We start from the raw sequence: 15114 nt of genomic DNA, 5'->3' as shown, positions 1-15114 counted from the left end.
TTAGGAGTGATGGTTGGGATGGGATGCCAGGTTCCAAAACCCAAGTTAGTGTGAGCAGTGGTTGTACATATCTACTTTGTAGAGAGTGTGGTAAGAATCATAAGAGAGTGTGCAGAGCGAGCAGTGATGAGTGTTTTAGATGTGGCGAGTCAGGCCATAGGGTTATAGAATGCTCTAAGGATGATCCACGGAGTCAGCATAGTCATCCGTTAGTTCCATTCGATCTCCTGACTCAGCGGGGTGCCACTTCCAGCAAAACCAGTGGCCAGCATCAAAACAGGCTTTATGCATTTCTGTCCCAACATGATCAGGAAAGTTCTCCTAATGTAGTTATGGGTACATTACAGACCTTTCATATTCTTGTGTATATTTTACTAGACCACGGAGCTTCGCTTTCTTTTGTAACCCGTTACATAACTGTCAACTTTAGAATCAGTCTCAAAATCCTAACAGAGCCTTTCTCAGTCCCTACCCTAGTAGGTAAGTCCATCATGGCCCGATGAGTATACAGAAATTGACCGGTTAGAGTATCCCAGTAAATTACTTCAGTTGATTTTAGAAATAAAGTAGTTCAATTTCAGCTTATCAATGAACCAGTAGTGAATGAAGGGGTAGTACCTCAGTGCTTAGGAGTCAGACATAATTTTGGCTTCCTTCTCAAAATCCTATGATAGAATATGATTTAGAATTTAAAGCCTGAAACCAGGAGTTTAGCAATAGTAGTAGAATTGGGGATATCCATGTTAGGTGTTAGGACCTAAGTTTGAATCTTTAAATGTTGAGCTATCAGAAATAAAAGTTGAAAATTTTAAGTTAGTAAGTTCCTTAGATGTTACATGATGTATTTGGGGCTATATAAAGTTATGAATGTATCTCAGAAGGAAGTATTAGCAATGGATCTTACACTTTAGGTGCAGTCCTTTAGGGGAATTTATCATTTATGGGTATTATTAACCCAGATTCTAGAGTAAATTGGTCGCAGTTAAGTTTAGAGTTTGTTAAGTGGTTCACAGACTTAGAACAATGATTTTAAGCTAAGGGGGAGATGATAGAACAAGTAACTAAGTCAGTCCCTCAGATTCTAGTGGTGATGCCAGTGTATTGTAAAACATTAGTAGGGGAGGAAAGTGACCAACCCATTCTTATCTCAGTGCAGAGTTTTGTACTTCCGTCATCATGATACCTACTCATGCTTTATATGTCAGCTCCCAGATCATAGTTTAAATTATTGCACATCATAAAGGATCATGTGTGCTTCCAGTTCTTAGTATAATGAGTCCCAATTTACTCAGTTGTATGAATTATGTTCCATGAAACTTATGAACTCTAACTCAGGTCATGCAGCTCATGACTCACGTATTCATTCTTTATGCATGTCAGTGAAAGTACAGTTCTTCAGTTACACTCAGCTCAGTTAGTCTCATTCGAGGAAGAATGTTTCCAAGGAGGAGATATTGTAAGACAAAATCCTAGTCATTTCGGTCCTATATAGCATGCCAAAAGAATCCCCAAACTCAGAAAAATTTAGCTAAGTATTGACACTTAGTCTCATTTTTGGCCTTGATATTTCAATAGCATCATTTATGAACTTTCCAGCCTTAGGTTTTATATTTTTAAATTAATTCATGATCAGGGATGTCAATAGGTCAAATTGGGTGAGTTTCAAAATTTTCAAACATTGTTTGAGTCATGTTTGAATGACCAAAATAACAAGCCAATGTGATCTTGATGTGTCACATTGCCATTGACGCAATGCGGCGGTGATCGCATTGACTTCATCGATGTGGTACGTTGCCTATCAAATCACTAGGTTAGTTTTGTATGTTAAGTTATGGGTTTGTGGGAGTAATTAAGTCATTTTCCTCCCATATTAAATCCCCATAACACAAAATTCATCCCTTCAATAGGCTAAATAAACTCACTCATTCAAAAAATCCTCTTAAGAAATAACCCTAGTTCATCAAGCTCAAGATCAAGTTCCAAGAAATCCCCAACAATCTTCACGAATTTCATCACTCAGGTATGTTAGGTGTCCATCCTTGGGTCTTCTTCCACCCTTAGAGTTCAAGAAACCTTTTCAAAAACTTGAATTATGATTTCCATGTTACGAATTGAATTATGCCCATGTTTGAGTTATTCTATGGATTTCAAGTTGAGATCTTTTAGGGGTTCCATAAAATTATGTTAACATGTGTGTTGAATTATGAATCTTTCATGTCAAAACCTTGAATTTGCAAGATTAAGCTGTAGTCATGATGCTTATATGTTGTTCATCATCATATGCATTAATTATGCTCTCCAAGTGTTTGATAGAATGTTCATGTGAATTAGCTAGTGAAATCATGACATTTTAGCATATGTTATCAATCATGTACAAGTCCATGACCTCTAAGTGTTTGTCAAAATGACTCATTGAATGAATTGTGAAAAATTGACTATTGTTATGCTTTCAAGATTTGCTATGTTTTATTCATTATGCTATCGAGTCCTGGGGGTATTTATTACTTGAAATGTAGATGTTTAATTAGTTAAAGTAGTTAAAATGTCAAGAACCATAGTACTTAATCAATTAACAAAACTCAGTGAACTCAGTCTAGTTCAGTCAGTCAATACGATCAGTGTCAGTTTAGTCAAACCTAGTACAGTCTAGTGATTAGTTCAGTGTCGATTTAGTTGAGAGTAGGATTCAGCACCGAGTGAACTCAGGGATGGGGAAATTCCTGCAAGCAGAGCGTTTGACCCTTAGTAGCAGTCCCTGAGTTACAAAACTACGTAGCCAGCGTACGTTGAGATATCTTCCTGACAGATAAGGGGTGTACATATCTCATATGAGTTTTCTACCAGTAAGGGTTGACAAAATATCTTTCTTCTAGTTAGGGTGACTCATAACTAGTGTTAGTACCCGTGGCATGGTACTAATACCCTTTAAACTGGGGTTATAGGTTAGATTTCAATCAGTCCATATTGGTGTATGTTGGTTAAATAAACGCTCTTGCAGTTACAGTTTCAGTATTCAGTACTCAGTAATCAGTATTTAGTCTAAGAATTCAGTAAAAAAACCTCAGATAATTTAACAGAACCATGGCTATCAGTTACTTAGCCATCAGAATTCAATACTTCAGTATCATTCTAAACCTCTTTTATCAGCATTTACTTACCAAAATTCAGTACTTCAGTTTCAGTCTAATTCAGATAGAGGTTCTATGCACAGTATTGAATAGTCAACTTGATCAGTAGTTATAGTTTTGCTTGCACTCTTATTCAGTTATTTCATGATATTTATTCAGTCAGTTATCATCTCATGCATATGAACCCATGTATATCAGCTTGCCTTACTTAGTATACCAGTACATTCAAAGTACTGATGCATACTCTTTCTTTTTGCGTTATGATATCTCATATCATAGGTTCAGACTCATGGGCTCCTGTCCATATCCGGTTATTAGCAATAGTTATAGTGGTGAGTCCTCATATTTTTAGGAAAGAGTTATTTATTTTAGCATTCCAGTAGTTCAGTATATTCAGAAGTTAGAGTTAGTTGGGGACTTATCCCATCAACTTCATATTCAGATAGTTAGAGGCTTTCGAACTAGACTATTTCAGACAGATGTTTAGTTTTTTTAGTATTATTATCAGTATTAAGTATTTGTTTTCAATTTATGAACTTTATGGCAATTTTAGCCTAACTTTTGCATATATTTTCAGTAGTACTATTATTCAGTGCTTACAGCAGGTACTAGTCATGGGTTAGCTTATGGTCCTTTGAGATTATAAGCACCATTTGATGTCTAAGATATAGACTCGGGGAGTTACAGGCTTCCCTATGAAACTCATTAATTGGTTGGATATGACTGTAGGTATTATTGAAACTATGATCTACCAAGGTTTTAAAGGATTGTGACTACACCACATAGGCTCAAACCTAAAGAAAGTAGGGGAGGGGTTCCGTTTATGATCAGTAACATCAATGAGCAAGGGCGAGTGGTCAGACGTAGTCTTTGGTAGGTGAGTGACTGTGACCTTTGGATAGTGGGTTATCCAAATTTTATTTACCAGGCACATATAAATCTTTCAAATATGAGATGTCCTCTATTTCTATTCTATTTATTTGTCCAAGTGAATTTATTACCTTTAAAACTTAGGTCTATCATGTTACAGTAATTAACACATTATCTAAAGGCATTTACTCTATTGATAATGATGGGGCTCTACCTAATTTTTTTTAGTTTGGAGCACTTTATTAAACTCTCCCTCTATAAACCATTCCCCGTGGTAGCTTTGAGATATGTTACAAAGCTTATCCCACAGATTAGTGCATGGGTGATAGTCTAGCTTATCCCACAGATTAGTGCATGTGTGATAGTCTAAACTAACATAAATTATCGAAAAAAGCCAAGGGGAGTTTCCAGGCAGTACCTTGATCGTGACATGATTACCTTAGGCAGAGGCAGCGAAGTTGTCAAGATGAAGGAGCTCCTCTTTCCATATCACTACTATTCCAGCGGAGAGTTCGACTGCACTATATTGAATATTAAGGTCAAAATCTAGGGCATCGCATAGGGCTTTGTGCTCTTTAATTTTTGTTTCCAGTGAAACAAGTGCAGTATGCCTATGGATGTTAACCATAGCCTAATATTTCCAATGAAAATTAGCACTGTTTGCCCCCCCTCATGTTCCATATTATGAATTTTAGCATAGGTTATTTTTGGATGAATTAGCGATCTTTTCTCCTTCCCCGTCGAGGAGGATGGTCTAGCCGGCGTTACCTGTAGACTGAGTATTACTATTCTTGATGTTTGATCGGTCGAAATCCTCTCTATCGGTCAAAACTTTTGTGAAGGGTCCTTTCTAGTAAGAATAGCTCTTGGCTTGGATTGCCAAGAATGGTTAAGAAGGACAACATCTCTTTGTTTTTTTGACACAATGATTCTAGGAGTGAGGCCCTTCCTACTCCTCAATCGCCTACCTCTAGCTCTGGCATCGGGAAATTCTTGGGGGAATATAGGAGCAATTGAGTGTGGTTCGAAGTTTGGTTTCCCCTTAGGTATAGTATGGTTGGAAATAAAGGCATCCTCTTGAAGGTCTGAGTTAAGAGTGAGCTTAACTCCTCCATTGTGCTGGTATTCGAGTAGCAGGGTTGTTCGTAGGTCTCTTGCCAGACCTACTTCCCTAGCCCTTCTACGGCTTGATCCATGATTTCTTGTGCTATCTGGGCTAAGTAAGCTAGATGTTGGAGAAAAATGACTATCAGTTGGTTGCCCACTACTAGTCAGAGTTGGATCCACTTCCTCTCTAAGGTTTTCTCTATCCACAAAGGTGGGTGGTGGTTTAACTCTGTTTGAATGGTCACAAAGTAGAGGGTTCCAGTGGCTGTTGGTTGGGTGAGGCATTAAGGGAATTTTCCATTTTGAGTTCCCAGTGAAGTATTGTTGGGGCGCAGAAAGAATTTCCAACCATATGTGGTTAACTAAAGGGTGGTTGGTTAAGGAGTAATTTGATTTGACTCCAAGAGTCATATCAATTGGTTAAGAGTGATGATTATTTTCTAGTGAGGAGGATTTAATCCATTTCAGAGAAATTTGTATGGGTTCCTTCGTAGGCTCTTCATGGCGAGAAAGGGGGCAAGTACGGGTCTCAGTTGACCTATGGTAGTTAATGGGTTTATTTGTGAAGTATTTATTGTTAGTAGTAGTTTTTTTATCACTATTTACTAATTTAATTTTTCCCTTTTTGTTTCTTTATCACAGTTTTTTTTCTTTGATTGGTTTAGGGTTTTGATTATTTTAGGAATTTTATTTTGCCGATCGTTATAGGAATTGTTTGTTTTAATTCAGAAATACAAGTATTTTTTTAATCTTTTTTTTCCATTGAAATTTGTAATTGCCTTGTTCATAGGATTTTGTTGTTCCTATTTCATTATATTGGTCTTTTGTTTTTAATGTGCTATTCATGCCCTTTGTTGTAATTTTTATCCATGATATGTAGATTGTTACTTCGTGCTCCATGACTTTACAGTTACTGATTCAATATATGAGAGCTTGCAAAGAAAATAATTGCTACTAAATTCTTAGATAAATAGCATGATTTTTTGATAATATTTTGCTGAATACAATAAGAAATAAATTTTATATTTAGCAACCAAACATTGATCCTTTCTATAGAATTAGATGGTCTTCCTGAACAGGCCTTTTATTTGGTAGGTAAAGTAATTGGGATATTTTTTAAAATCAAGTAAGAAAAGGAAGTACGTAAGATAAAAATAAAAGTAATTTGGACAAAAAAAAAGTGACTTGGACAAAAAGAATCAAAGTGGCTTGTGCTGATTTAGTGTTTATTTTGGTACCTTATGAATGTTTGCAATAGATTTTTTTTTTATTTTCAGCTATATTGCTCAGAATCTTTGAAAATGGTGACGGATGAGTTCTTAATGACTATAATTCTATTGATTCCTCTTTAGAGTTGTTGCCCTCACCAGGTTCTTGACATCTCGATCAATGTATTTTATTTTGTTAGGTCGTTGGACAATGGCAGAAGGGAGAGACACAATAAAAAGGGCAACCCAATGCACTAAATCTCTCGCTATATGTAAGATCGCTTTAGCTATCTTTTATTATTGCAGCCACATAATTATATTTTTCCTAAGGTGTGCTTTCAAGCTTTGTTTGTTGGTTTAATTTTTTTACTTTTTGCTCAGCTTTTGTCTCTAAAATGTATGGTTCGATTCTAACTCATGGTATATACTAGAAGCTTTGTTTTTGCCTCAAGCTTGATTTTGAAGTTCTGAATCAGGTATTTGAATATAGATATTGGGTGTCATTTAACGTGCTCTAAAGTTTTAGATTTGCTTCATAAAGGTAACTGCTTTGTTTAAAGAGGGTTTCTTTAACGAGTCAAATTCTTGAATTTTGATAAGTTTTAAGAGGTAATTGTTTTGTCTGTTCTCTTTCCTCCTATTATTAATTTACAGGTTTCTCTATTCTGATTCCTTGGAGATGTGGGTTGTGTTACATTTTTTTGGTAGTGTTTGTATATGATTTTGATTTTACTCTCTCTATGGCTCTTGACTTTAGGAGGAGGAAAATTAACTCTTAAATCTCAGTAAAAGTTGGGACTTCGCTAGTAGCGCATGCATGCGCGCGCACACACACCCAAAGAGTTTTGGTTGAGGTTTATACGTGGCGTGGAATATATTGAGCTTTATCCTTCATAGATCCGCCTCTAATTACTCAATATCGAGTTTGATCACATTACAACAGGGATTAAAGGATTCTCAGTGATGATGTTCTGTGTTTTTTTAATGTATTACACATAATCGCCGTGATTGTGGTCATGATTCCGATATGATTGTTGTTTGTCAATAAATTTCACACATGATTATTTATTTTCATCACTCTTTTCCTTATAAATTATTGATTTTGTTCCTTTATTTTCTGTCATATAGGGCCGAGCTTAAATTCTATGCCTACAATTATTGAGTTTTAGTTCAAATTAATATTTGTTTGTACCTTTGAATGTGTCAGTAGCTCCGACATCAGAATTCGAGATATAGCAATGGAGTTTCTGATTTCATTGCCTTAATTCACCAGACATATAACTTTTGAAATAATAGTTCTCCAAGAAGATTCTTTTCGCATAATGCTACTTTCTACTGAGTAACATTATCAGAAAATCAAACTGTTGCTGCTTTAGATAGACTATTTTTATATTTGTTTTGATGAAATATGGTTCTCCATCCCACCATCTTTCACTAGCCTAATCCCTTTTTGTAAGGAACTACTGCGCTTTTAAGATTTTTGTCTTGCTTGCTATTTTTCTGCCCTTACCTCACAATGATCAGAACCAATAATTTCACAAGAAAGATAAGAAATGAAAATCTTTTCTTATTTTCAGTATACAGATGTGGTGGAACAACCTTTTGTTTATGTTTTTTCAATTTTATAGACAAGGATAGAGAGTATTTTAACCAGTTTAAGTGAGATAAATAATGTTTTGAGTGAAAATAAGATTTCTTGGGGCAATCAGATAGTTTTCCTATAATGCTCTCTGCTTCATATCAGATTATTTCTCTAATCTTTATTATTTTACATGATAAAACGTATTTGAAAATAAATTGCATGTTGAACTGGTCTTGGTATGGCAAAGCAGTGTTCAAGTTCAAATTATTTTATGGTAGTTTATCATTTGGATCATTCAAGCTATTTTTCCTAAAACTGATCAGCTGTACTCCTAGCTTTGATTGACCAAGTACCAAGGCTCATTTCGTTACTTGGATTTAACACTTCTCTAGAGTGATAAACTGATCATACTCCAATGCGTGGTTGCCTGTTTTTTATATGATACTCTCCTTTCAGATTTTGGGATGTTGTTGTCCTTGATAATAATCAATTTTGATAAATGTTTGAACTTTGTTCTTTAGATTCGTGGCTGGAAAAGTTGGGAACAAGAGACTTCAACCCATAGTTATGAGTTTTCAAATGGTATACAATTTCTTGCTGTAAAGCCAAAACTTTGTACAGTTGCTTGCTCTCTGTGTTCATTTGCTCATCCCATTTGGTTTTAACTCTATCACTGTGTTTCTTCTTGGGACGTGCAGATCCTTCAAGATTTAGTCTTACTCATGAGACATCTTTTGTTCGAGCGTATGCGCTATAGGGTCATTACCTGTCAAAAGAGTTAACCTATTACCCTTCTTAACTCCCAAAATTAGCTCTAATTTTCATAATTGGCTTCAAAGGTCATTTGAAGTTGCTTAAATTTGATCTAAGTGAAATGATGTGCAGTGGTTTGCTTGGAATATCTATTTTATTTTGACGTTAGCTTATTATGGTGATACCTATTCCAATGTAATTATTTGATCTACACTTTTGTTCATTTGATATATATGCAATATTTTTAGGCCCGAAAAAATTTGTACAATTATTTGACACCCACCAATGGCTTCTTTAGTAGTAGTTCACTACTTTTGCATTGGAGATAGAGAAAGAAGCTGATAACTACAGTAACTGTGTAAGACTTTGCCAAAGCATTCTTGCAAGAAATGACTTTGGAATTCCTCTTCTAAAGAGCAAAGCAGTCATAGATGCAAATGTTAGAGAAAAGGAGAATCAAGGTTGACAGAAAACACAAAGAAAAGGCTGAGACTATCAGCTACTCATTTGCTCCTTTGCATAATTCAAAAAAAACAGAAAGTAATTTGGCAAAATCCTTTCTATGATTAAAGGAAATGTACTTGTTAAAAGCTCTTTATTAATGAATTACTTTGTAGTTGTCCAATTATAGATTACAGTAAGCTTGGCCAGATAAAAAATGATCAATCGCTATGTAAAAATTCAAATATCATGTGTGAAGGTTGGGTATAAGAAAATCAGTGGTTGCCTTTAATATACGAGGAGGTGGCAGAAATATTGCCCCAACTATCTAATTTAAGATTTTATTTTGCGTTGAGTAGCACTTTGCTTACAATATGTTTCATGTTGTCAACATTGACAATATATTGGTTTTTATACACTTGTATTTTTGCACCTACCAAATTCTTTTCAAAAGAATTTGGTTATTTGTGTCTTCTCTATAATGGTAATTAAAGTGAGCGTTTCTGATATGACATCTAATAATACTCCCACCAAAACTTCTTTGTTTTGGCTTAGCCACAACAGTGGCCTATCTAGCTATCCTTCTCATATTTTGACTTGATAATTTTGACATTACTATTGGAAGTAATTGTCCATCTTTTTATATGTATGTACGTATTATTTCAAGTCACTATAATTTAACCCATTTTCCAATGTTATATTTTTTGATGAATATAAGTTTTTCACCTTTTCTACCTTATATCTTATGTAATAGGTATCAATTTTATGTTCAAATATTACGAAAATGGAGACATATTTCATCTAACTGGAAGCACGATGCATCACATTTTATTATTATGTAAAAAAAGTGCATGTACCAATTTTTTAAAACTTTGCTTCTTATGAAATTTTAATTTTACTTAATTTTTAAATACTCAAAAATATTTGTCGCGTTAGCCCGTTCTAACACGAGCCTTACACCTCTAGTTTTAGTAATAAATACTTCCTTCGTTTCATAACAAACGAATTATTGGATTTTGACACACAGATTAAGGAAAAAACATTAAAGACATAAATTTAACATAACTTTTCATTTTTACCCCCAAAACAAGAAAAAGTTGACCTTGTAATACCTTTTCAAAAGTTAATTATTTGTCAAATAATAAGGGTAAATTTAAATAAAAAATTTAATGATTCACTTATTTTAAAACACCAATAAATACTTCAACAATTTATTTATTCTGAAACGGATGGAGTATAACTTTAATTTAAGATTATGAAATTTACAAATATTTTATACTACTTTCTTAAAGTTCTTGTGAAGCAAACTAGTTCGTAAATAACAAGTTGAGGGATAAGGACAAAAGCTTAGCTCCCAAGACAAATTATGAAATGTATTGCTTGCGTGTTTCCAGCTCCATTGTGTTATCTTTGAAAATCTTTATATGATAGAAGGAAGATATGATTGCTTTCAAAAGCACCTCTAGAATTTGAATCGGTAAAATCCCCTTTTCTATTTTTCTCTTAATTTATGAAAGCATAGCAGAATTATGTCATTGTTTGAAACGAAGTTTTTGTTAGATATACTGAACTAGGAGAGCCCAAGGGTTGGATTTTCAGATTGGAATATTTGAAACACTAATTGTGATTGGTTTTGTGGGGTTCAACGTAGGGGTTTAAGGGTTCCCTTGTCGCTGTACTATACTTGATGGCTAAAATGGAAAGGGGTTCTACGGAATTTCACTGATAATTTATAAAATGTAAGGCATGGACTGATGAGTTAGCATTGTGTTGTAATGTAGCGTTCTTGTATAATTCAAATCAAACCTTTTTTAAGGATTGGAACTGGATGTTAATGAGACAGGATGTTGGTATGATAAGTACATAGAGTTCTAAGGTTTTTCCACGTATGTAAATTTTCTATACTGAATTACTCCCTTGACCCAATTTATGTTACACAGTTGAAAATTTTCCATACTTAATTACTTCCTTGACCCAATTTATGTTACAAAGTTGAAATTTATAGAGTCAAGCCAAGTTTTCTTTAACTGAAATTTCTTTATATGCCTTTTAAATGTATTAAAATTGTTTATTATTGTGATCTATAGTAACTTTTATGTAGTTTTCAAATGTATAGTACCTTTATTGTGTTTTTATCTAAATTCATGGTGAAAGTTTAGAATTTTGAATGTTGAAATTCCAACTATGCCACATAAATTGTGACATAGGTAGTATTAGTTTCAGAGTGGTAGGTGCAAACGGATTAAAATGAATATATTGGACGCATTAAAGCCCAAACTAGTTTGACATTGCATCTTAGTAGTGGCTCTTATGACCATTTTTATGAGGATAATTTGTCGTCTCCTTAATGATTGACAATTTTTTTATTATTCTGTTAAGCTTTCAGATGTGTTTATATAGCTGACTCTTTAGGCGTTCGGAGTGATTTATCAGAGGGAAAGGTCTGGCCATTTGCAGAGGCATCTTTCTAATTTGTTTTTATTTTTTAGTTGAGGGGGTTGTCCATTTTGCTGCATTTCCTTTGTTGAAACTGTAATAGACTTCATCTGCCCCTTTTCTCTCATATTCAACTCTTTTACTCTTACTCCAACAACCCAGATTGGTTGTCTTATGCGTGCACATGGGGTTCGTATATGACTCCATCCATGCCTTCTAAGAGCTTACGATCTTTGCTAGCATTATAATTTCCAGTTATTAGATCTTGTGTTATGCTTGCCTGCTATTTGTTGAGTTGAATCTTAAAATTTAGATCATCAAGGTCCGACCTCTAGATCTCCATATTTATTAGACACCCACACCCGAGTCCAAACAACTTAATCTCAATTTTTAGTGATATAGACTGGTCAATTGTGTTAAATAAAGTAGTATGTTATAATTTTGGATAGAACCTAAAAGTGACTCAATCATGTCTCTGTTGCATTATTATTTTTGGGATGCAATCACTGGTTTATGGAGTCACTTACAATTGACGGATCAATATAAGTCAATGAGCGTAAGGGTACTTGTGGATGCTGAATAATTTGGCTATTAAATAGCATGCTATTGTCATTTTTTTTAAAAGAATTTATGCTCAAGGATCTCACTTGCTTAATAATTTGTACCTTGGCCGTAATATGGCTATCTAGGAATAAAGAAATATGAGGGCTTTCTAAAGGATTTTAATCATATTAATGATCTTTTTATTTATTAGAATTTTGGAGTACTCATGTGCTCAATAAGCATAGGGGATTGGTTATCCTTTGTAGAAACTTGCATTGTCGTCTAAATTATCTACTTTTTGGTCTATCTCTTGTATTCATGATTTTGCTAGCATTATCATTACCAGTTATTAGATCTTGTGTTATGCTTTCCTGTTATTTGTTAGGTTGAATCTTAAAATTTAGATCATGAAGGTCCGACCTCTAGATCTCCATATTTATTGGACACCCACACTCGAGTTCGAGCAACTTAATCTCAATGTTTAGTGATATAGATTGTTCAATTGTGTTAAATAAAGTAGTATGTTATTATTTTGGATAAAACCTAAAAGTAACTCAATCATGTCTCTGTTGCATTATGATTCTTGGGATGCAATCACTGGTTTATGGAGTCACTTACAATTGACGGATCAATATTAGTCAACGAGCGTAAGGGTACTTGTGGATGCTGAATAATTTGGCTATTAAATAGCGTGCTACTGTCATTTTTTTTTTAAAGAATTTATGCTCAAGGATCCCACTTGCTTAATAATTTGTACCTTAGCCCTAATATGGCTATCCAGGAAGAAAGAAATATGGGGGCTTTCTAAAGGATTTTAAGCATATTAATGATCTTTTTATTTCTTAGAATTTTGGAGTACTCATGTGCTCAATAAGCATAGGGGATTGGTTATCCTTTGTAGAAACCTGCATTGTCTTCTAAATTATCTACTTTTTGGTCTATCTCTTGTATTCATGATTTTTCACAGATTATTAATATATTTAGTACTATAGAAGTTGTTTATCCTTCCAGCACAACAAAGAAGGTAGGTCATATAATGCTTCCATTGAGCTTATATACGCTAGGTCAATGGGGATAAGGTAATCTGTGTGTTGGACAATTTTGATTTAATGGAAAGTAGATATCAATCAACTTATTTAATTAGTATTCCTTTTTTTTAGACAGTATGTGAAAAAAAATCATCCCTGTGTCCCGAATTGTTGATCCCCTGTTTATCTCTCCGTGTTTAGACAAGTTTGGGGCCTAAAGCTTCATATTTTTAGCAAAGCTTTTACTATGTTACAGTGGCCAACATGTTTTTAATCTGTGGACAATGAAGTAAAGTAAAAGAATCTATTTTAGTAAAATAGACATTATTAGGCATATCTATAAAAAAGTAAGATAGAATGTAATGTAGAACCTAAATATGTTAATTCATGTCATCTAAGTTGTAATTGTAAGCATATGCCGAGTGCTGAAAGCTGGTGAGCCTATTTGCTGGAAGTTAGTTGTGATTAGATCTTTGATATTTAGAACTTGTTTCCTTCATATTCTCATTCAATCATATAATATATAGGAGGAAGATAATCATCATATGGATATGATGGAATCCGGAAAAGAAATTTCTGAGGAAATGACTCGGGAGTCACTAATTGCCATATCTTACTCTGAAGCAATGAAGGATCTTTCTCTGCGGCCTAGACCTAAAATATCCAGTGCTGAAAATGTTATTAAAGCGGTAAATGATAATTACAGGTCTAAGCTGATCACAATGTTCTACACAGAGTCACCAGACACCAAAGTTGAACCAGTCGCCTGTAAACTTTAGGGGCTAAATTAAATAGTTGGATTGTAATACTCTTCCTTTGCAGCATGTTCTATTTTACAGATAAAGAATTGGATTTAACTTGAATCCAGTGCTCCCCGTGGACTTTATCCTATGAACTATTTTGTTGTATCAACATAAACCAAGTTTTGGTGTTTCACCAGCATTTATATTAGTTTTGGTGCATCTTTTTCAAGTTTGAATTGCAGTGCTTTTTGTCACAAGTCATTCACCTCGTATGGTAACTCTTCTTTTTCTTTCTTTATCCAAGTTTAGCTGTTATTAGATATGCTGATTTTTGTGTTTTTGGTTGCTTTGTTTAAATCATATAATTGATGTCAGTGTAAATGTTGTAACTGGTCCTTTTGACCGTAACCAATATCCCTCCATTGGTAGTGCATTATTCTATTCTTATGTCATTTAAAAGCACCTATTCTTTATTTTTGGCGGAATGACCTGGCAAACCTTTTAACTTTACTTGGATTGTCAACTAACCCTTCTACTCACAACATGCCAACTAAAAGACTTAATGAAATTCAACATTACAACTCTAGACATTAATCAAACTTATGTGACATTAATGTAACGGAGTTGGAAAATATGTGATGTACATGTGTAAAAAATCCCTTCTGACATCCATTTTTGTATGAATTGCATTAGCTCTATGAAATAAAAAAAATACAGCCATAAATCTAAAATCTTTTCTTGTCAAAAAACATTGTGGCTAATGTATTTTTGTGCAAGAGGATGTTTTTAGGCGTGTAGAAGATGGAAAAGAGTTGGGAGTGGGTTGGGCAAGAAACGAAGAATATAATAAAGTTGCAAAAGGTGTTGGGTGGAAGAAAGTAAGAACAAGTTTGTTTCATCCCTGCAGTCGCAACGCAGGTTATGTGATTGAAATGTGTGTACTTTTACGAGAAAATAACTTATATGGTCACTTAGCTACAACAAATTATTGTTAAAGTTACTTAAGTTTATTTTGTATTGAAAAAGTCACTTAAGTTTGATTAATTTCCTACAAAGTCAGTGTCACAATCGGAGACTATCCCCTAGTCACAATACGGTGTTTAAAGTCACAGGTGACCCCAAGCTAATCCATTCCCTAGCATGACACTAAGAATATCGTATAAAACCCATGTTCAGAAGTTAAACTGAATGATGAAATAAACATCAAAACCAACAAGAAGATCTAAGTTTAAAACCAAAAAGTTGAACACCTAATTGTATGTTTGAAAGCCTCTA

At 34.2% G+C, this 15114-nt stretch overlaps 1 long non-coding RNA gene across 1 annotated transcript; it reads left to right on the top strand.

Moving 5' to 3' along the window:
- The first annotated feature begins 10316 nt into the window (after positions 1–10316).
- LOC107844825 lies at positions 10317–14068 on the top strand. Its single transcript, XR_001666589.2, has 2 exons — positions 10317–10566; positions 13624–14068. It is a non-coding gene; the product is annotated as an uncharacterized LOC107844825 (long non-coding RNA).
- The last annotated feature ends 1046 nt before the right edge of the window (positions 14069–15114 follow it).

Source organism: Capsicum annuum, chromosome 10 (assembly GCF_002878395.1).
Source record: "Capsicum annuum cultivar UCD-10X-F1 chromosome 10, UCD10Xv1.1, whole genome shotgun sequence".
Taxonomy (NCBI): domain Eukaryota; kingdom Viridiplantae; phylum Streptophyta; class Magnoliopsida; order Solanales; family Solanaceae; genus Capsicum; species Capsicum annuum.
The sequence above is the reverse complement of the archived record's forward strand: the minus strand, read 5'-3'. Positions and strand labels throughout refer to the sequence as shown.